This window comes from Podarcis raffonei, chromosome 3 (genome assembly GCF_027172205.1).
Source record: "Podarcis raffonei isolate rPodRaf1 chromosome 3, rPodRaf1.pri, whole genome shotgun sequence".
NCBI lineage: Eukaryota > Metazoa > Chordata > Lepidosauria > Squamata > Lacertidae > Podarcis > Podarcis raffonei.
Window position 1 is genome coordinate 48521235 of NC_070604.1, and position 22633 is coordinate 48543867.

A 22633-nucleotide genomic window follows, 5' to 3' on the forward strand; every position below is an offset into this window, starting at 1 on the left:
AATGTGGCCCAGAAGCTAATTGGCAGCCAGTGGTGAGCAACCTGGCCGCTGAATTCTGCACCAGCTGAAGTTTCTGAGCCATCTTCAGGGGCAGCCCAGACGTTCCTTCCTCCTTATTTCAGCTCCTTGGTGGCCTCTAAATGCCACCTCAGCCGTCATCCTCTGCTTCCTACATATTATTCTAGAAAATCTGCTTAGCTGTAAAACATTGCATAGAGGTCCTTAGGCTGCATCCCTATGTCCACTGAACTCAAATATGGCTTTCTTCTGAGCAGACATTTATAGAATTGCACTGCATTCCTATCACCTTCTACCTACTGAACCTGATGGGAGTTTTCTTCTGAGTAGACATATGTAGGATTGCACTGTCAGTATACGGCACAAGCATATCTACTGATGCATTTTAAAATGAATTAATTTTCAATTCAGTGCTTTTTGTGTAAAACCTCAAATGTATAATTCCTACATGGCTGAATAATATTTACTTTTTATCTCATTTTAGCAAGCATTTTGTCATCCGGTGATGCAGCAATAATTCTTGGAGAATATTAAAACTCAAGTTGATTCTGGAGGCTGGAAGCCTGTCAGCCTCTGATCTCTGTTTACTGCTGTTACATACAGAAGATTCGCTTTGAAGCATTCATTTAAGGGAGTGACTTATGGTTCCTTTCCTTGACCTTAGCCCAAGGTATATAGATCACACTGCACTACGAGTCCATATTGTGTTAGAAAATAAGTGGAAACAATAGAAAAAGAAACCTAAGGAATAATATATATCGATAATGAAATTGGGAAGGAAGATCAAAATGTTCACATCTGTACCATGTTTTATGGTTATTTTCTTTTCTTAAAATTGATGGCTTCATGATTGTTAATTAATAAACTGCCAAGGTTGCAATTTCTCCGGATCTGCTACCCTTTTGCCAGCACTTGCTTCTATATATCACTCTAAAAATAAATCATCATTATTAAAAGGATATAAAAACTTTTTCCTTTGCTATTTCCTAAATGAACTGGAAACAGTAACCCTGTCAAATATAATACCAAAAATAGTGTTATCAGGCCATGGCACCAATTTATTACTAGAAACAAAAGCCGTCATCCATTTCCTTTAGAGAATGACATTTTTTTAATTCGCTGCCCATTTCATTTGATCTAAAAAGGATGGGTAGGTTGACAAATATCCCATCGAAATGGCTTCTGATGCTTGATAGGATAATGTGCAGCCCCTCAGGACAAGGGCAAAGGCAGCAAACTTATCATCCTTTAGTTTAGCTTAACATGGGTCAGTAACAGCGCCAGGGGTGACAGAGGATGTTAAAGTGTGGGAAGCGAGAACTAAGAGCTGTAGGAGGGTAGTTTTTTAGTTTATCCTTTCTTTCACCACGAAGCTGCAGAGACAGGCTGAATCATATTGTTGATCCGCTTCATTGCACTCCACACTAACTGCTCCTGTAGGAGGAAAAACAGAAAACACTTATAGGTCATTCTTACCGGGAGTGTATGACTCTTTGTCATTTCTTCTGTCGGAGACAGACGTGAGTGTTTAATATTTTAACTCAAGTTCATATTTTTGAAGATGCATTATCCCACCTGAAGGTTGGCTATGAAAAATCTGTAGGTTATCACTCTTCTACCAATACACAATTCTTTGTGAGATACAATAAAAGGGGAAGGGGGGAGGACCCCCACACACTTGTTAATGGTTCTCTGTGATGTTCTATGAGCAAAGAGAAGAATTTCTCAGGCATAGAGTGGGAGCATAGGCTGCCCAGCACTTTATAAGTTTACACACACAAACAGAAAATAATAATATAAACGAGACTTTAAAAACCAGATTGTGGATTTATATTCTGCAGTAGATGGCAGCACATTTTTATGATAGGCTCAACATATTTTATCTGCCTGTTGGTAGGTATATTATTGGGCTTGGGTTGCAGCTCTTGTTAACTTTCAAGCACATCTCATGGACAGAGTTGCACATGGACTGCTCTTCTGATCTTATTTGGCCAATTGCCAAAGGTGCGGGATCAAGTACTTGATTCGTTCTTTGAAAAATCCACAACTACAGCCCCCAACAAGTATTGCAACAGTCCTAGGTATTTCTGTAATTGGTTCTATCCAAAGTTAAATTACACCCACACTGATCCTTGGGATTCTTTCAAGGGCTCCTTGGAAAACACCCTCGAAAAGAATATGAAAACTAAAAGGACAGTCAAGTGCATCTTAGGAGCTAGTGAGGTACAGCAGGGAAAGAACTGGCCTTCAGACAGCTTCCCAAGTTACAAGCAAGAGCCAACAGGGGATGCTCAAGTCCCTTACACCCCTTCTCTCTGTGCTTTTAAGGTGTGCGCATTTTGCTCATGGAGAAATGTGTGAATTCCACACATGTTTTTTTAAAAAAAGGTAAAGGGCCCATGGATGGTTAAGTCTATTAAAAGGTGACTATGGGGTGCGGCACTCATCTCGTTTTTCAGGCCAAGGGAGTCGGCGTTTGTCTGCAGACAGCTTTCCAGGTCATGTGGCAAGCATGACTAAACCGCTTCTGGCGCAATGGAGCACCGTGTTGGAAGCCAAAGCACACTCACAGTGGACATGTAAACCTGTGAAAGGAAATATGCATGAATTGGCAGTTTGCACATTAAGCCAGAAGTACAACCAGAAAATGCGTGACTCGGTTGTGCACTATTTATTGCGCTTTTTACAACATACAGATCTGAACCTTACACCTTAGTTCAATTACCGGTATATGCTTAGTCCAGAGTTTCGTATGTGGTATTAACCAAGTCATTGTTTCACAGTTTCAGATCAATAAATTAGCAATAGAATGAATGACCTTACCTCACAGGATTGATGTAGAAACAATGATGGTAAGTGTCTTTAAACATTGTTAAAATATGTTAGAAGTGAATTGTATCAATTTCGTTTGACATTAGACAACATGACAACCAAAGGTAAATCAAGCATAATCTCTTTGGATAATGTCTGAGGCTTAAAGAAATTGGTCCGTGTTCAGTGTGCGAACAGATCTCCACATGTTCTGAAATATATTTAAATATATTTGGAGCAGTATTGGTCTAAATTGTGAGAAGGCCAGGAGCATTTATCAGTTTCATGGGTTATGGGAGTAAGTAATTTTTATTTTTAAAAAATGCAAAAACTGTAGCAGGCTGGAAGGAAGCTGCAGATCAATTTGGTTCCCAAGGCCCGATATATAAATCCCTGATTTTAACTGGGGTGGTGCGTTAAGAACACATGCCTTTTGTTTTTTGTACTTTTATTACTTTGTGAACCGCTTTAAAGTCTGTTGTGGCATTAATCAGTGTATAAAGGAAGAATAACTATGTATATCTATAGATCTCAAATTGAATCGAATGGGATCGGGCTTAACCACATCTGTGTGTCACCCTGGGCTTCTTTGGGAGGAAAGGTGTGATAATTTTAATAAATAAGCAAAGCTGTGCATTGTGTGGCTAAGAATGCTTGAGAATCTCTGTAAATTCTAATGTGAATTTTCCAGATCTGCTTCTGTCACTGTGTGGGCCCATTTTCTGACTGAGATCTTAGCTTAAAAAACACCTATTGAAGTGCATTCCAAAAAAGCACTTTTAAAGAGAAAATGTTTTAGAAAAGGCACTTTTAAAGAGGAAATGAATTTAAAAATATGCTTTTAAATAACATTTATATGTGAACTTTCTTGCGTATTTTGTTTTTTTCTTTAAAAACCTTGCAGATTAATGAGAAATGAGAGAGAAGACCTATGAGTAAATTTGAATGAGCCTAGGCTGATGCATCTGTGTCCATTTACTACTCAATGTTTATTAAGTGCCAGAGGTTTCTAGGGTGCTGTACAGAAAACAGAACTGAATCTCAGAACAGTGGGATCCCAAAATTTCAGCCCAATCCTTTACATAACGATTCAGAAGTTTAATAGGACATGCACTCAAGAATGAATAGGATTGCAGCTGAAGTTATACAAATGGATGTGGGTTTTCTTTTAAAAGTGCCATTGAAATGTTAATATTCTGAACAATCCCAGTTTTTGCTCCTGTACAGCATTGTGACAGTTAAGATAACAGGCAGTAAAAACAGCTTACCAGCAAACCCTTTCACAAAAATACACCCGCTGTATGTTAATTACATACACTTGACTTCACTGCAGCACTTTTTTGGATGAAATTATAATCATTTTGTAACAATTGCCTTCCCCCCTTTTTTTGCTATGTGTAAGATTATGATATGAATTGATGTATTTTTAACGATCGAATTATACTGATAGGAGATCCCCTAAAGGGAATGATACAGTACAGCAGGACTGAAAGTTTTGACATGGTTTAATGAGCTGTATGCTAACTCCACCTGAGTAATTAACAGCCCTGACAGTCCTTGTGAACAATGAGATCTTCTGCAAGGACATTTAATGCTCTGAGGATCAGAAGTGTTTGAAATAAAGGTAGGGCTATATGTGGGCCCCCCCTTTTCTTTCTGGGAAAAAAAGCAACAGTGAGATACATACCAACATAAGCCCCATTTTTAAAAGTAAGCTTTCTAAAGCTTCAGTGGTTCCAACAATGGATGTAAATCGTACATTTCCTTCCTGTGTCTAAATCAGCTTTTTATATATTCTTTTTAATGTGTTTGAAGTGCCGAAATATAATAGTAATATTTGTAGCTCTTGAAAATTCGCTCCATGTTAATTCATTTGAGACAGATGGGCATCTGTCTGAAATCAGGGCTCAACTGAAATCAGCTTATTAAAAAATAGTTATAAATGACAAAGATTCAAATTAATAGTATCGTTATATAGAGAGATCTGCAACTAAGTCTTGCAGGATGTCACCATTCCTTACAGTGCTTGTGTCTGGCAATTCAGACAGCCTGGAAAAGGAACCTTGTTCAGGTTTGATAGTGGTGGAAATAGGGCTCAGGAGGGGGGGGGTGGAATACACACTGTATATTTTTCTTTCATGTTACCTGGAGATTTCCCCTTGCTGTACTGTATAGCACTAGAGGGAATAGTTGGGATCTGATGTCCAGACATGAACCTGAGCATTTTATAGCTATCTGGATCTGGTGAGTAGGAACGAAAAAGTTAATCTTTTCAATTTTCTTCCTAAAATATCCCTATAGAGGAAGAGAGTTAGGGATTGAGCAGGCCAATTCCTCTCCTCTTCCTCCTCTCCTCCCTGTGTACTCTCCTTCCATATTTCCTGAAAGCTCAGAGGTCTTTGGTTAGGCTCTTTTTGTGATTTAAGATCTGTCTTTTAATTTATAAACTTATATAATTTGGCCCATTTAAGATAACTCCTGTGTATAGAAATCACAACCTTTGCAGCTTTAATTCCAAAATCAGAGGTACTTAAGGACCCAAGTTATTATTTAATTTAATTTATTGGCTTTATGGATAAGTGCTCAGATTACAGTTCCAACAGAACTAAGGATCTTTGTAGATGATTGTTAAAAGCGATATTATTATTATAGAAAAATACCACAAGCAAGCAACAAGTTGGAATACACACACACACACAAACACACATATGCTGGGCACCATAGTATATGCAATACAATGTGATTTATATCTGGAATGGAATGGTATGATCTAGCCTGAAATTATGTACAGAAGAATAGGAAATAGACTTCTTTTACATTTATTTTCTAACAGGGGGAAATGATGAACACAAGTTAGACTGGAACCATTCGCAAAATCTGCTTGGTGTTTGGACTGGGGAATTACACAGAAATTGGGGGATTACAAAAACCACAAAAGTCTCTCAAACGTGATGTGAGTGTTCAAAAAGTTAGTAATTGTGGAGCATTTTTTTGCAGTATTGACCATTTTGCTAGTTCCCCTGTGGAAGGGGAACTTCCAGAATCCAGAGGGATCAATTTCTTCCCTTAAAAGAGCAACTTGACTTCCCTTTTCTTTAAACAGCTGTTTCCTATCGATCTGACCTTCATTTAAAAAAACAAACAAACAATTTCTTGTTGTCAGGAAATACTGCGACCAGTCAAGCAGAGATCGCATAGCCATGTTGCAAGGTGATCACATAGCCAGTTCAGAAAGAGGGCAAGGCTTCTTATCGTCACTTAGAATGGGGAAACAGTTATGTCCTGTCATGAAAGACTGTTGAAGGGGTACCTTTTGCAGTTGTAAATGTGTAATGGGACTTCCCCTCCTCTCCTCCCCTCCCCTCCTCAGAACAGCATGTGGGGGGGGGAGGGGAGATAGTTCCATCTGGCAGGGAAAAATGCTTGCATTGATGGAATGATTGCCTTATCATGACACCGAATTCCACCCATAGCCATCTCTTTTTCTCAGCTACAGATAAGATATTTTCTCACAACAGTGCTCCCTTAAGAGAAGGTTTGCGGACTCCACATAACAAATGTGCATCAGTTGCATATTTGCTGCATGAAAAAAAAAAAGATGACTGCCTGAAAAGGCTCTAATTCTTATAATGAGATTATCAACAACAGCAAGAATGCAACATCTCAAGCTAGAAACCATGACAGTGAAGACATTTTAATGCTGCAGGCATTAAAACAAATCAGAGCAAATGTTAAGGGTGGGGGAAGGGTGGTAGAATGGTAATAGCAGGAGACAGAATCCCTGGATTGTGCGAAGAATAATTATTTGTCCAAGAGAAATCTGAAGGAAACACCTGAATCTTCACTGTTGATTTTTATATAGAAATTTCCATTTCTATGTTATACATAAAGAAGAACATGCATATTTCACAGGTAAACGAGTACTTCTCAAATCCAATAATTCCAGAGAGAGAGAGAGAATAATGTGGGAGGCAGTGGCGTAGCGTGGGGGGTGCAGGGGGGGCCGGCTGCACCGGGTGCAACATCTGGGGGCGCAAATCCACGGGTTAGGGGGCGCAAATCCACGGGTTAGGGGGCGCAAATTACTTGCCTTGCCCCGGGTGCTGACAACCCACACTACGCCACTGGTGGGAGGGGTGGAGAATGAAAGTTAGGGATGGAGTAGGGAAAGATTAGAAATTTGATCCCTATCCTATCTTTAGGAAGCAGACTCAAAATATTTCTGTTGCTGGATCCTCAATGTACTTTTCCCTAGCAAACTTTTGCAAGTGTTTGTTAGAAGACCTTTAAAATCCTGGTGACTTTGCTCATCTGATCCAGACAAGTCCTTATTAATGGAAACAGTTTAACTCCATGTATGTTGGGAAGGAACTCCATTAATTAAAAAACCTTGTTTAAAACATCCCCCACCCTAAAAATAAAATAATTGGTATTCATCAAGACACACACACACACAGAGCTCAGTAAGATACCTCCTAGGAGAGAGAGAATGTACATTGCTGATTCTCTTACAAGCTTAAAAAAAAGATGATTCTTTTCTCACCCCCCCCCTTTTGTTAAAATAAGGCTTGTTCACCTGCCTTGCTTCTTAATTTAAGCAGATCTTTATGTGAGCAGTTGGTTCCCTTTTGACCAAGGCAGCTCAGGGAAAACGAGTGCTGGGGTTTTTTTTTTGTTATGTTTGTTTGATTTCTCTTTTGTTAGCTCTGTGGCTCTCCATTCCTGCAGAAAACACTAGAGTGCAATACAGATTCCCTTGATGAGTCCCATTCCTCAGCACCAAACATTTCAATGCAACACAGCCCTCAAGAGCATCGTATTACTAGGCCTGCCAGCCATAGCAATTTAGCTTGGATAGCCTAGAATTACTTACTCATTTTGGTGTTGCATTTTGTTTGCACTGTAATTTTTGTTCAAACCTGTTGGCAGCTGTTGTTTCTGCTCCGAATATTGCCTGCCATACTAAAGAATTAGAAAACACTTCCGCCTTGCACTGCAGCTGCAACCATCCAATTTCAAGTTCCCTTTGAAAAAATATATGCCTTCCCACCTCTTCATTTTAACTGCTAATGTTAGCATGAAGTCCCAAAATGCAAGAGGCTAGATCCAGGCAAAAATTAGAATTTTTCAGTCCCCTGGATGATATTTAAGCATATCGGTCTTAAAAGTACTTAACTTTACTGAGTTGTGCTGATGCTTTCTTGTGTGTAGAAAGATTGAATTTGTAATTGTTTCTCTTTTCATGATTGCAACTCTTTCTTGATAGTTTCAATAATCCTGTAAAACACATTTTTGTGTGCTTGGTTCCTTTCCTTCCACTCCTCCCCAGATGATGGTAAATTGATGGTGCAAATGAATGTCTCTCCCTTTATTTAGCTTATATTATGAAATATAGGGGGTGAGATTGATTGTGCTCAATTTTTAGGAGTTCTGCAGAAGGACACAGCTTTCAGAAATTAATATTTTTAAAATGGGAAAGTAGACAATCTATGAATGGCAGGAACAGTTCATTAGAGAAGAGGGAAATTGCTGGTTTAGTTTCTTTCCCAAATGTCTGGACAGTAAGAATGAGCAGTTTCTGTGTACACACATCATATATTTTAAGCATGTTTAAAGCACTTGATTTTCCCAAAATAATATTGGGACGTGTAGTTTACCTATCATAGGGCTGCAAGTCCAAGTAATCTTAACAAACTACAGTTCCCAGGATTTGGGGGAGGGGGAACCATGTGCTTCAAATGTCCTTGAGTCCCGCTGGAGAAAAATATGGGCTATAAATGAATATTTATTATTATTATTATTATTATTATTATTATTATTATTATTATTACTATAACTATTACTATTACTATGGTTTGCATGCAGTCCAAAAGGTGAAACTTTTCATTTTGGTGATTACTGATTCATAGGCAATTTCCAACAAATACCCATTAACTCTGTCAAAAACAAAATCTACACAACAGTCTTAAGAGCAAGTTGCCTGGCACTCTGTTCAACAGAATATTAATGTAAGAGTTAATAAACTCTATTAACAAAGGGCTTCAATTGCTTGGGTCCTTTGCAATATACAGTGGTACCCCGGGTTAAGAACTTAATTCGTTCTGGAGGTCTGTTCTTAACTTGAAATTATTCTTAACCTGAAGTACCACTTTAGCTAATGGGGCCTCCCGCTGCCTCCATGCCGCATGATTTCTGTTCTAATCCTGAAGCAAAGCTCTTAATCCGAGGTACTATTTCTGGGTTAGTGGAGTCTGTAACCTGAAGCATCTGTAACCTGAAGTGTCTGTAACCCAAGGTACCACTGTATTGTGAATTCTGTAAACTGGGGGGGGGGGGATACCATGTGGTATGGCTATAACAATTAATTGGGTTATTTATTAATAAGTGTGGAGAAAGGAGCAAAGCTTGTTTCCTGAATACTGACTAGTAACAGGTTTTCAAACTTGTGTAATAATGACCGCTTCCCGCTTAAAACGGGGGGCGCCCTTTGCGTGGACGCGTGCAGCCCCTAGATCTGGAGCGGCTCCAACAGCATAGGCTTGGCTTTGCCTTCCCTCAGGAGGGATACCTGGAGGTCTCCGCCTACCTCAGTCAGTTGTCCAATCCCACCTGGGGGAAGCGTTGCCAAGGAGACCAGGCCAGGTAGGGGAGGGATTACCTGCCCACACAATAGAGGGAGGATCTTACCTGGGAATTCTCACTTGGCTCCAGAGCTTCTCCCACCCTACCCACCCTCAGTTAATGTCTTATTTTGCAGGTTAATTTTTCCTCACAGGTTTTGCAGGTTAACTTTTCTTCACAGGTATGCGGGCGCTGCTACGTTAAGGTCGCTGTTAAAGGGCTGGAAAGGAATTTCCCTGCATTGGCAGGTTTCGCCTTTCCCGTAGCAAAACGTCACAACTTTGGCGGTATCAGGCCTTGGGCGGAATCCTTTTGTCCATCTTCCTCTTTGCGGCGGTGATACCAGGGTTCCCCGTTAAAGGGGTTTTCTGAAGGGAGGCTTTGACCGTACGCCGAAATGTCGTCATTGTTCTCCCCTGCGGCGGTGGCGTTACGGGGGCGGCTATCTCTGCTTGAACATATGTTCTCCAGAGCCGGCCCATCCCCCCCCCACACTGGATAACCCTGAAGCTCCCTAGGTCCCCGGCTGGGGACTGGGGAGGGAGAACGCCCAATGCCTGAGCCAAGGTCTACCCACATTTGAAATTTAATAAAGTTGTGGCCAATTTAATCCCATAGCACATTGTCTTGAGTCATTATTCCACATGACGGGGGGACCGCGCAGGATCTGGGGACTCCGCCTGTCCACGCAAATTCAAAGTGTCCGATGAAGGGGGTTTCTTTTAAAAACAAAACTAACTAACTAATTTCTGGTTAGTGCCCAAAAATATATTTTAACAATGAGTAAAGTGATTTATTATAGCAAAGTTGCCCTCTCGGTTAGGAACAGAAATTACATTTAAAACATGGCCGCAATGTGCCATTCTTCTCTCACGATGGCAAGTAGATTTCTTCATAACATACTTCTAGCTGTTCAGTTGAAAAGGCAACTGGTGTTTGAAGCTGCTATCTTCTTGAAAAATGAATGCAAGTTTTCTGCTGTTAAACTGATAATGGGCTTTTATTATACTAACATGAGGACATTTTCCTTAAATCTATCAAGAGTCAAATATGTAAGTACAGTGCAAACTGTTTTATTGGCACATTTCCCAGGAATCTGATTTATCCCTTACGATAATGAATAGCAGCAACACTACTGCTTAATCGGACAACATTTGTAAAATGTTCTCTTAATGGGAATGCATTCAGCCAGTGCCAAGTGGTTAAGTGGCTTCAAGTGTGAAATTCTGAGCTGGGACAGATGAGTGAGTGCTAAGTAGGTGAGACCTTTGGTTGTAGTAGCTAGAGCTGGCTCCCCTAGGAGACTGTCAAAAGAATCCCATTGATTTGGATAAGAGTTGGGTCAGGACCTTAATAGTAGCCTCCATGTTCTTTGGATTATAGGCGATTTTGCAGGGTGGGGAGACAGGATTCCACATGTGCTAATTTATCTAAGATTAGTCAAGCAAAAACCACAGTACATATGGGATTTGATCCACATCCCGGTGTTGTGGTGGTCATTAAATGGAATGCCTAATGGGATTATAAAATGTGCTTTTGCTGCTGACGTGTTAAGCTTGTGGTCTGCTAAGACCCCTAGATCGTTTCCCCAATGTACTACTGGTAAGCCTGCAGTGCAGGGGGTTGGACTAGTTGATCCTTGGGGGTCCCTTCCAACTCTAAGATTCTATGATTCTATGAACCCTAAGTCCTTAGTCACCCAAGGAGAATCCAAAAATGCAGGCAGCTGTGCAAAGAAATGTCCCTATACCAGGCATGGCCAAACTTGGTCCTCCAGCTGTTTTGGGACTACAACTCCCATCATCCTTAGCTAACAGGACCAGTGGTCAGGGATGATGGGAGTTGTAGTCCCAAAACAGCTGGAGGGCCAAGTTTGGTCATACCTGCCCTACACAAATGAAGGGAGGAAAACAAGTCTTTCCAGAAGGATTCTGTAGTGCCATAAACACCAGTGCTGCTGCTTTAATGCTACAACTGCCTTTGTAGCATGGCTGCAGTTGTGTGCATGCCTACCTGGGAAGTAAGCTCCACTGAACCCAGCGGTGCTTATTTCTGACAGCAGAGGTTAAACTGACAAAACAAATAGGTTTTTAACAAAGGATATTCAGCAGGCTGAAATGTGTCCTTAGGCTTTTAATTAGAAATGCAAACAATCTTGTAAGGAAGTGTTGCCCTTTAAATTGCTAGTGTAAAGTAGAGACCCCATCAAAGAAAAGGACCTCAAAGCCTTGTTATCACTTCATTCACTTGTCAGAGCAAGGAAGAGTCATCAATTACCACTCCAGGAGATGACATCATTAGTTCTGCTCTGAAAAGAGCACTAGAGCAGGGCTTCCCCACTTTCCCCCTCCACTGCACCACTGCCCTCTGGGTATGTCTGCTACTTCCACAGCATATCACTCTGCTGCTTCTCCTGGGTCCCAAATCTCAACCGGCACTAAAATAATGCAACACACAACAAAACAATGCAGGACTGTTTACTGAAACATCACCCCTTATCACTATAGAGGGAGAGCATTTAAAGGCCTGCTGAAATAGAGAGGACATTAGCAGACACCGCAAAATATACAGCATTGGTACCAGTTGGTCATCTAGGGCAAATGTGCTAAATCACTGGGGTGCTGTTGCTGAGAGTGCCCTCCGAAAGGTCACAAATCCCCAAGCTGCAGTCAGCGTTGGAGTTGCCAAGATAGCATGCTCAACCGATCTCAATTCACAGGCAGGATGGGGGGAGGCAGTCCTTCAAGTATCTGAGCCCTAAGCCATTCAGTACTTTATATGCCAGAATAAAAACCTTGAATCAGGCTCAGTTGCAAATAGGCACTTAGTGCAGACCTTTTTTAAAAAACACACAGTGTCATATGGTTTTTACCTGCCACCATCAGAACCCTGGTGGCGGCCATTTTGCATTAGTGAACTTTTTAGAGTAGCTTCATGAAGAGTGCATAGTAATTGTCTAAATACTACTGAAACATATGTACATCGCTGAGGCCAAGCTATCCTTGCCTAGGAATGACAGCTGTAACTAGTGAACCAGCTGTAGCTGCAAATAGGCACTCTATAGCACAGGAACCATGTGGTTTCCAGCAATAATCTGTGATCTAGGAGTGCCCTAAGATTACAGACATTGTATTTTTTTGGGGGGGGGGAGCCAACCCATTCAGAATAGGCCACTTCCCCAGTACCTTTACTCACCAACTACCAATCCACATCACCTCTATACTGTTGGGTTTCTGGCTGCAACCCAAAGCTTGCTCTTAGAAATGGGTGGACTCTCTGTTCTCAGAGTGGTCCAAAAATTATTCAATTTATTCTCCTCAAATCAGGAACTAACAGGGCCATTTCCTGAGCCAATTCAAGGGGCTCAGGAGTAACTTGGGAAGGATCACCACACTGATGGTTTTGACACACTGCAAAACACATCAGGATGGTGGTGAGGGGAAAAAAAAGAAATGTACAATACAATACAATGAAAATACCTTTATTGACATTACGAGTTAAAGCATTTCAAAACACTAGGATAAATTTAAAAGGGACAGGAGTGAGGCTCTCGAGGATCACAAGGTACTCGATTGTTCTGCTTCGCCCTGTCTATTCCTTAGAGGGATGATTGATTAAGAACCCTTTCGGGTAAGATGGAGATTAAAAAGGAAGCCACTGGGGCAGTAACATCTTTGTAACGTCCTTGTTCCTATCCGCTAGGAGGAACCTCATTTGGCTTTCTCTTGGAGCCGGGGGTCGCAGGCCCCATATCTTGCTCAGCATCTGTTTGTGGAGTCTGCTGTGCAAAGGGCAGTCCAAAAGAATATGGTCCAGTGAATCTGGTACTCCCTGATTACAGGCACACAGGCGGGCTTGATAAGGAATTTGTGAGTACCTACCTGTGGCGCAGGACACGGGTGGCGCTGTGGGTTAAACCACAGAGCCTAGGACTTGCCAATCAGAAGGTCGGCGGTTCGAATCCCCGCGATGGGGTGAGCTCCTGTTGCTTGGTCCCTGCTCCTGCCAACCTAGCAGTTCGAAAGCACGTCAAAGTGAAAGTAGATAAATAGGTTTACCTTCTCCAGCGGGAAGGTAAACAGCGTTTCCATGTGCTGCTCTGGTTCGCCAGAAGTGGCTTAGTCATGCTGGCAACATGACCCGGAAGCTGTACGCCGGCTCGCTCGGCCAATAAAGCGAGATGAGCGCCGCAACCCCGAGTCGGTCACGACTGGACCTAATGGTCAGGGGTCCCTTTACCTTTACCTACCTGTGGTAACTTCAGAGGGGAAAGCATTTAGTCTTGCTAGCATAAAACTCTTCCTCGGGAAGGAAGTAGTAGGTCTTTTAGGTGATTGGCACAAAATCCGTAAGAAGTAGTTATGCCTAGGGCCTCCAGAGAACAGGGTCTTGGAGTGTGAAGAGACAAACGCTGTTTTTCATGGTCATAAAGCTGCTGCTTGATTGTTTGGAGTATGTAGCTTTCATCACATACTTCAAGGCTCTCCAGATCCCTCTCTATATTTTTGATATGACTGCTGTCCATTCATCAGTAGAGGTAAGTGAAGGAAAAGGTGATTTGGAGGCTAGCAGGAATGGGAGGGAGAAAGATGAAAACTCTCCTTCAGTCCACATACTGATCAAAGCCCCCCAAAGAGGATAGGTTTGATGGGGTCTAAAACTTTGCTTCTATTTTAAGTGCCCCTCTAAGATCTCTGAAAGTTAATTTCCATGGCAGGGTTGGGCAAATTCCCATGGCATTATTTATTTTTATAAATTCTTTTACTTGAAAGTCAACTTGATCAAATTCAAGAACACTTACCTCAAAGAAAAAATGTTGGGGATAGGATCGTCGGGGATGTGAGACATGCAGTATTTCTGTTTCAGAGCTCTTAGCAAGATGGACAAAGCTATACTGACAATGGACTTGGCCCCTTCTGTGCCTGCAATATTTCTTCTTCTTCTGATGCTGCCACTGCTTGGAAGTTGAAATATTAGACAGATGCTGTTTCTGTTGTCTTTCTGATGATTACTGAAGATCTTCTTCCAATAAGTCTTTTAAGGACAGATTTTTCCAGTCTGCATCTTCATTCGAATTATTTTTCAAAGTTTTAAACTGTTTTATTGCTTGTGTGTTTGCCACTCTCTTGGGAGGAGAGGTGGGGCAGAATTTTTTAATAGTAATAGTAATAGAGACTTCCATTTGTAATTTAAGACCAGGGGAGAGAGTTAATTCTGCTACTGATTTCCCCACACAAAAATATTGATGCTGTACTTATGAGGGGCATGGCCACAAAGCAGAGCTCTCTCTACATGATCAGTAAAAGCAAAGCTTAGCAGATTGCATCAAGATAACTCTTCGTTCATATTCTGCTTTTATCCAGTGTTTTCATTCTTCCAAGCATTATCATTCTATAATCGTTTTATTTTTGCATCAGGAATCTCTTCCTCTGTCTCTCTCTCTCTCTCTCTCTCTCTCTCACACACACACACACACACACATCCGTTTTTATTACAGGAGGTGCATTTTCCCCCTGTACAAAAAGCTGATTGCTTTTGTGAAAAAATAAGCAATTTGTTTATTTCAAAAGTGGATATTAAAGGCAGGCAATTGATATGGCTTTGTGATGTGCAGTGAAAAAAGCTATAAGTAATCTTTTTATCCAAAGTATACTACACACAATTAAAATCTTCTAGCTTTTTACAATTCCTTTTAAAGCAAAAATTCTCCATAAAAGTGCCACCAGCAAAAGCAGAAGTAGCATTAAATCATTCTGCAAAATAGTGAAAAAGAGTAGATTATATCACTGGATATTTTCTGTATTTGATTGTGTTTCTTTAGTTCTTATTACTGCTAAGGTGACTGGGGGCCCATCTTTGATGAACTGTATGTAGATTAATTTCAGTGCTGGTATTTTTGCTGGTAATATTTTGTATAATATATATTTGTTAAAGTTGGAGCTTTAACTATCTGTTGCAGTTCTAATGAAGGTAAACTAGTAAGTAATGTTTGTGCAAACTGCAGAATGTTTTAGCACCAACTAAATATCAGCTGTTAACTGCAGCTGTGTGTTAATGGGTACAGTTCTAAACCCTCCCAATTTTTATCATGAAGTTACAATGTAAAAGGTAAAGGTAAAGGTAAAGGACCCCTGACAGTTAAGTCCAGTTGCGAACAACTCTGGGGTTGCGGCGCTCATCTCACTTTACTGGCCGAGGGAGCCAGCATTTGTCCGCTTCCGCAGACAGTTTTTCCGGGTCATGTGGCCAGCATGAGTAAGCCGCTTTTGGCAAACCAGAGCAGCAGCACCTTCCCGCCGGTGTGGTACCTATTTATCTACTTGCACTTTGATGTGCTTTCGAATTGCTCAGTTGGCAGGAGCAGGGACCGAGCAATGGGAGCTCACGCCATCGTGGGGATTCGAACCGCCAACCTTCCAATCAGCAAGCCCAAGGCTCAGTGGTTTACACCACAGCACCACCCGTGTCCCTGTTACAATGTAGAATGACCATAATCTAATGTTGGCACCAACCAGCCTCAAACTTCGCAGTCATGACTTCATAACCAAGAACTGAGCCAGTGAGAGACAGAGATATGGCTTCCAAGAGCTGGCATTGTCTCAGAAAGGCATCTTTCACACAAACTCCAAAGGCTGTGTTTTGTTCCTGTTCGTCTACTCCTTCGCTTGCCATTTATCGCAGCCCCAGCTGCTTAGCTTTGTATTGGTTTCAATTCACATTCCCAGTTTCAGTCTGCAGATCACAACCCCACACTGGCATTGGAAACATGACGATTAACTTCCAACTACAAAACATTTGCTTGAATCAAAGTAACTCATCTCTGGTTTGTTGGTTGATTCCTCAGTTATGTTCCCAGCATAATTGGCTGTAGTAGTTTCTGCCTTAATACCTTATGCTGAAGGCTTTCATTCTGGCCCTTATGGGAATATATTGCTCTGTTTAGCATTTCCTTCTCTTTTGGCATTTAGACTGCCTTAAACTTGTGCCTAAATATTATACACTGTCTCTCTGTCTCTCTGTGTGTGTGTGTGTGTGCGCGCCATCGAATATGTGGAATTTGAAATAGTGTTCCTATTATTTTGAATTCATTACTTATTCCTTGTGATGGTTCTGGTCATCAATCGAATTAGCATTCCATCAAACATCAGTGGTATTTCCCTCTCATTTATTGTTCGTCAGTGAACATGCACAGTCACCAGTATAAAAGGACTGGCCATGTGACTTTGTGGCAGTCAAGTACAGGGACAAAGATCTGTTTAAAAGGACGTGTGTCTGTCTGCTTCTCTTAAGAGTTATATTTATTAAGCCCTATCCATAGAACTTTTCCTCTAACTTGACCCAGATCAGGCTCTTTCTTCACATGCAAAAAAACAACAGAAACAGTTTCAACACGTGTGACATGCACTAAAAAAATGTGTAAGAAAGGTGTCACTATGCAGTTTTCTTTTTTAAAAAAAATATATTTATTCATTTTCCATAACAAATTATACATCCAAAACATCTTTTTTACATCCAAATTCCTCCTTGTTGACTTCCCTCCTCCCGCCTGAAAAACCTTCCTACTACTTTCTCCACATTTCTTAAATTTAAATTACATCACCATATTATTTAATTTTTCCTTTATGATCTAACAATATTCCTACATTTCTCTTCACAGAACTTCTTTAAAGCTTACAAACGTTATCTGATTATCACTTAATTTTTGCATATAATCAATAAATTTCGTCTAATCTTCTGTAAATCTTTGATCACGTCGGTTCCGGATCCTTCCTGTTAGTCTGTCGAGTTCCGCATAACCCATCATTTTCATTCTCCATTCTTCAATCGTAGGTAACTCTTCTTGTTTCCACTTCTGGGCCATCAAAGTTCTTGCTGCTGACATTGCATATAAAAATATCTTCCTGTCTTTCTTATCTATCTCATTACCTATTATTCCTAATAAAAACGCTTCTGGTTTCTTTACAAATGTATATTTCAACATTTTCTTCAATTCATTATAAATCATTTCCCAAAAGTTTTTAACTTTTTTACAGTCCCACCACATATGCTAGAAAGTTCCTTCCCTTTCTCTACATTTCCAACATTTATTGCTTATCTTATACATCTTTGCTAGTTTTATAGGTGTCATATACCATCGATACATCATTTTCATTACATTTTCTTTTATAGCAGTGCATGCCGTAAATCTTATTCCATCTTTCCACAGTTTTAACCAGTCATCTATTTGTATGTTATACCCAAAATCTTTGGCCCAGTCAATCTTAACCGATTTCACCTCTTCATCCTTTGTATACCATTCCAACAGTAATTTATATATTCTTGCTAGACTTTTAAATTCATTGTTCAATATTTCTTTCTGAAATTTGGACTCTTTATCAGCAAAACCTCTTTGTAACATATCTTTCTTAAACATTTCATTAATTTGGAAATAGTGCAGCCAATCATTAACATATTTTTTAACCTCTTCAAATGGTCTTATTTTCCATTTACTTCCTGCTTTTTCAATTAACTTCTCATATGTTGCCCATCCCCCCCCTCATATTAATTTTCTTTACACTCATTGCCTCCAATGGCGATAACCAATAAGGAGTTTTTGGCTCAATTCACAATCCACAGTCTTAAAAAGAGGGGAAATCAAGCTTCATCTATTCGGGAAATCAAAATGGCGATTCCCAACAAAAGAGTGGGGATGCAGTCTCCTATAAGTCCAAACCGCTTAAAAAAAACACTCAGCTTGTCCCATAAACACTAAAACTCCAACACACAAGAAAAAAAAGGAAAAATGATATATTATATCTTCATCTCTCTGGTAGTACAGAGTGAAGAGGGTGAATACAGTTCCAAGAGTTTTAAACAGTCTTACTTGTTGTGTAGCTCCTTTTAAAATCGAAAGTAAGTAACCATCCAAAGATCCTTTCCCGACGTTTAATCCATCCACACAAACAAAAACAAAAAAGAAAAAGCAAACCTTTATCTCGTCTCTCCCCTCCGTAATTTCACTCCTTACTTGGAGCCTATTAGAAGTTAGAAATAAAAGTCCACGAGAGAGAGAAATCTTATCGCCGAAACAACCCCCGTTTGTCTTTACTCACAGTTCCGTTCCGTTCTGAGAATAATCCCTGTGTAGTTTTGGGAATCCAGACAAGGCTGACCTCCTGTTTTCCACCTTATCTGTTTTGAATTGGGTCTGAATTAGTTATATTTTAATCCATTTAAAGGTTTCTGATTTGATTTCTTTCTTTTTTTTGAAAAGCCGATCGCTCCGGTGCACAAGCTCGGGGCTTCGCTTCTGGAGGCTAGCAATGGCGTCCCACTGCCAGCCTTTCTACCCCGTCGCTCTCGTCCCCTCTAGAAAAAGAGAGTACCTGGCGACCGGGGGAACCGCTCGTCAGCAGCGCCGGGATCCTGACCCCTAAATCTCCTTTCAGGGGATTATTGGGGGGCTACGGTGCCCCCTTTTGCCTCTTAGAAGCTGGTATCCCTTTCCCAGGGTAAACCCGCTTGCTTCCACCTCGCGATCCGATTGGAAGTCCTTCACTGTGCAGTTTTCAGCTAGATAGGCCAGTGACCTGCCTTTGTGCTTTTACTGATTATTTTCAATACTCAGCTTAGTAAAGGTAAAGGGACCCCTGACCATTAGGTCTAGTTGTGGCCAACTCTGGGGTTGCGGCGCTCATCTCGCTTTATTGGCTGAGGGAGCCGGCGTACAGCTTCTGGGTCATGTGGCCAGCATGACTAAGCCGCTTCTGGCAAACCAGAGCAGCACACGGAAATGCCGTTTACCTTCCCTCCGAGGCGGTACCTATTTATCTACTTGCACTTTGACGTGCTTTCGAACTGCTAGGTTGGCAGGAGCAGGGACTGAGCAATGGGAGCTCACCCCGTTGCAGGGATTCGAACCGCCGACCTTCTGATCGGCAAGTCCTAGGCTCTGTGGTTTAACCCACCCGCGTCCCATAATACTCAGCTTAATAATGTTTATAGTGTCATGAGTTTGTGGGGGAGGAAAAAAGACTGTATTCAGAGACCATTCGAACCCCCTGGACCCTGAAAGTGTTAAAATATAAGCCAGACTAGCTTCCTGTGTTGAGGTGATAGCCTGGGTGATGAACCATTAAGGGAATCAAAGGAAAGTGGATCTGTGTGGATCCAACTCCTTCAACTGGCTGGTAGTTAGAAAAAGATAAAGGTGAGAGTTGAGCATGGAGTTTTGCAGTGATGTGACCTAGAATCAAAGCAGCAAGCAGGAGAGAGAGCCATGCTGGATCTCTGCTTGAATTCAAGGCTGTGGCTATGTGAGAAGCAAGACCTGTGGGAATGTTGTGGATAGTAGGCGAGGATATATTGATTAAATATTATCCTTCCCAAATTCACACTAGTGAGTCATATATAGCAGAGCTCATTCCCCTTTACACAGCAAGAAGCTAGTTGCAGATTCATTTGAATCTCTTTAGTTAAGCAATCCAATCTGGCTTTGTTCAGATTGGATAAATTTCTTTGATTCCCTCCTAAAAGAATAAAGACACAAGAAACTTCTTTTAAAAGTAATAAGAAGCTTACTCACATTCAGTTCACAGTTGGATCCCTGAAGGCAGATTTTAGCATGTAGTTACAGGCAGTGGCGGAGCTTTATGCTCTGGCACCGGGGGACGGAGAGCAGGCGGGGGTGGGGCTGGCGCGCGTCCTGGGGGCGGGGCACGCCATCTGCAGGGGCGGAGCACCCAGTGCGGGCGGGTGGCAGCCATGATGGCACCCTGCCGGGAGGTGGTACGCTCCCCCTGCACTGCTCTTCCTCTGCCAGTGGTTACTGATACAGTGTGGCTTACATCCTTGTAAGGATGGGCCCATTTGCTGCTGTCAGAGAGCCAGCAGTGCAGCCCAAGAGAAGAAATGGCATCAAAAGAGCATGGCATCAAGAGGAAGAAGAGGGAGATGGTTGCGTGACCAGCCCCCATCAGGGTCACGCCCACCTACCTGGTCACACGCAGGGGGAGGAAGCTCCAGACCAGGTGTGACAGGAAGTCCTCCTGGCTGTGGAGTAACACCCCCACCCCCTGCATGTCTACTCTGGGCAAACAGGAAGTGCTGTACTAGACTGCTCATGTTACATCCCACAAGACCTTCTTGGGATTTTAATGCTGTGAGAACCCTCCAACATAGGCTCATGTTGTATATTTGTGTGAATAAATCATATATTATAAAGAGAGTCCCTGCTGAGCCTCTTTCCTAAAGGAAGCATGAACCCTGGGTAAGTGCCTGGAACCTCTGGAATCTTGCACAGCTTTGAGACTGGGGTAGGTGGAACAATATTTAGTATGTTATTTCTTAAGTGCTCACAGTATTTCACATATATTATGTAAGTTGATGCTTTTGAATTATGGTGCTGGAGGAGACTCTTGAGAGTCCCATGGACTGCACGAAGATCAAACGTATCCATTCTTAAGGAAATCAGCCTTGAGTGCTCACTGGAAGGACAGATCGTGAAGCTGAGGCTCCAATACTTTGGCCACCTCATGAGAAGAGAAGACTCCCTGGAAAAGACCCTGATGTTGGGAAAGATTGAGTGCACAAGAAGAAGGGGACGACAGAGGACAAGATGGTTGGACAGTGTTCTCGAAGCTACAAACATGAATCTAACCAAACTGCGGGAGGCAGTGGAAGACAGGAGTGCCTGGTGTGCTCTGGTCCATGGGGTCACAAAGAGTCGGACACGACTAAACAACAATGTAAGTAATGTACCATAAAGTCCTGTGCGGTAGGGAAAGGTTATGTGAACTGACCTGATCCATACTTTCTAGACTAATGCCAAGATTGGAACGTAGTTATTAGTTGGTATTTGCACTTCCTGAATATCTCAGTGCAGTTCTTGGAACAAACAAATAAAAATGTATTAAAATGTGTTTCAAAATGAGCATTTTCTTCTGTGTTCTTTTTTTCTTTTTTTAATCCTGAATAATGGGATGCAGGAAGAACAGACATATGGGTGAACTCATGCAAAAGTAACAGGCTGGAAATTGACCGATTCACTAATCACTGGTCTCAGAAATGGACTGAGAATCAGGGCAGTTTACAAAGCCTATGCATAACATTGTCAAAATGCCCAGTCTCCGTTAATCTTGCAGCCCTTCCCTGGACCAAATGCAGCTTTTGAGCTACTTCTGAAGGCAGCCCCAGACACAACACATTGCAATAGTCTAGAAATTTGAAGTACATGGGTGACTGTGAGTAAGCTATCCCCACCCAGGTAAGGTTTCTACCAGGGCTTATTTTCACCTGGAACTCACTGTGGGTGCCATCGCCATTCTAAGAGAAAGAGGGAGGCATTCATGGTGAGTTCCGGCACCTCTTTTTCTAAGAAAATAGCACCGGTTTCTATTGGTGTATTAGCTAAGCTGATAAAAGGTGCTTTCTGCTGCAGGAGTCACTTGAGTCTCTAATGACAGGGATGGATCAACATTGTTGTTGTTGTTGTTTAGTCGTTTAGTCGTGTCCGACTCTTCGTGACCCCATGGACCAGAGCATGCCAGGCACTCCTGTCTTCCACTGCCTCCCGCAGTTTGGTCAAACTCATGCTGGTAGCTTCAAGAACACAGTCCAACCATCTCGTCCTCTGTCGTCCCCTTCTCCTTGTGCCCTCAATATTTCCCTGCATCAGGGTCTTTTCCAGGGAGTCTTCTCTTCTCATGAGGTGGCCAAAGTATTGGAGCCTCAGCTTCACAATCTGTCCTTCCAGTGAGCACTCAGGGCTGATTTCCTTAAGAATGGATACGTTTGATCTTCTTGCAGTCCATGGGACTCTCAAGAGTCTGGATTAACATTAGCTATTAGTTAGTTGTATACAAACTAATAAATAATAAGCTTCCCAACCAAAGCCCCTAAACAATCCCACAGCTCATCAATACAAATACAGAAATCCAAATCAACATATAACAGATATCAATACAAATACAAAAATACAAATTAACAACATAACATTTAAAAACACCCCCGCCCCCAAATAAAACAACACCCATCCCATCCCCAGTGAAAAAATGAACCCCAGAGATTGAAATCTATCACAATCCAATCTCCTATCTCATATGCATAGACTGCCTTTGGATGAGTTTTTCTTGTTTGTGTTTTTACACCACTAAGAGAAATGGTAACGAGAATAATGATCATTATTTAATGACTTAACTCAAAA

General features: G+C 41.6%; 1 long non-coding RNA gene across 1 annotated transcript in view; it reads left to right on the plus strand.

Annotated features, from left to right (window-relative positions):
* The first annotated feature begins 508 nt into the window (after nt 1-508).
* The window catches only part of LOC128410365 (uncharacterized), a 56753-nt gene continuing 34628 nt past the window's right edge, over nt 509-22633 (plus strand). Inside the window, exons 1-2 of the long non-coding RNA XR_008329468.1 lie at nt 509-688; nt 2802-2870. This is a non-coding gene — a long non-coding RNA (uncharacterized LOC128410365). The remainder of the gene's footprint in view (nt 689-2801; nt 2871-22633) is intronic.